Consider the following 1,100-nt stretch of genomic DNA (forward strand, 5'->3'; position numbering starts at 1 on the left):
AACACCACAGTCCAAAAGCATCAATTCTTCGGTGCTCAGCTTTCTTCACAGTCCAACTCCCACATCCATACATGACTACTGGAAAAACCATAGCCTTGACTAGATGAACCCTTGTTGGCAAAGTAATGTCTCTGCTTTTGAATATGCCATCTAGGTTGGTCATAACTTTCCTACCAAGGAGTAAGCGTCTTTTAATTTCATGGCTGCAGTCACCATCTGTAGTGATTTTGGAGCCCCTAAAAATAAAGTCTGACACTGTTTCCACTGTTTCCCCATCTATTTCCCATGAAGTGATGGGACCGGATGCCATGATCTTCGTTTTCTGAATGTTGAGCTTTAAGCCAACGTTTTCACTCTCCACCTTCACTTTCATCAAGAGGCTTTTTAGTTCCTCTTCACTTTCTGCCATAAGGGTGGTGTTATCTGCATATCTGAGGTTATTGATATTTCTCCTGGCAATCTTGATTCCAGCTTGTGCTTCTTCCAGCCCAGTGTTTCTCATGATGTACTCTGCATATAAGTTAAATAAGCAGGGTGACAATATACAGCCTTGATGTACTCCTTTTCCTATTTGGAACCAGCCTGTTGTTCCATGTCCAGTTCTAACTGTTGCTTCCTGAACTGCATATAGGTTTCTCAAGAGGCAGATCAGGTGGTCTGATATTCCCATCTCTTTCAGAATTTTCCACAGTTTATTATGATCCACACAGTCAAAGGCTTTGGCATAGTCAATAAAGCAGAGATAGATGTTTTTCTGGAACTCTCTTGCTTTTTTGATGATCCAGCGGATGTTGGCAATTTGATCTCTGGTTCCTCTGCCTTTTCTAAAACCAGCTTGAACATCAGGAAGTTCACGGTTCACATATTGCTGAAGCCTGGCTTGGAGAATTTTGAGCATGGCTTTACTAGCGTGTGAGATGAGTGCAATTGTGCGGTAGTTTGAGCACTCTTTGGCATTGCCTTTCTTTGGGATTGGAATGAAAACCGACCTTTTCCAGTCCTGTGGCCACTGCTGAGTTTTTCAAATTTGCTGGCATATTGAGTGCAGCACTTTCACAGCATCATCTTTGAGGATTTGAAATAGCTCAACTGGAATTCTA

This window comes from Bison bison, unplaced genomic scaffold, assembly GCF_000754665.1.
Source record: "Bison bison bison isolate TAMUID 2011002044 unplaced genomic scaffold, Bison_UMD1.0 scf7180017864134, whole genome shotgun sequence".
Taxonomy (NCBI): domain Eukaryota; kingdom Metazoa; phylum Chordata; class Mammalia; order Artiodactyla; family Bovidae; genus Bison; species Bison bison.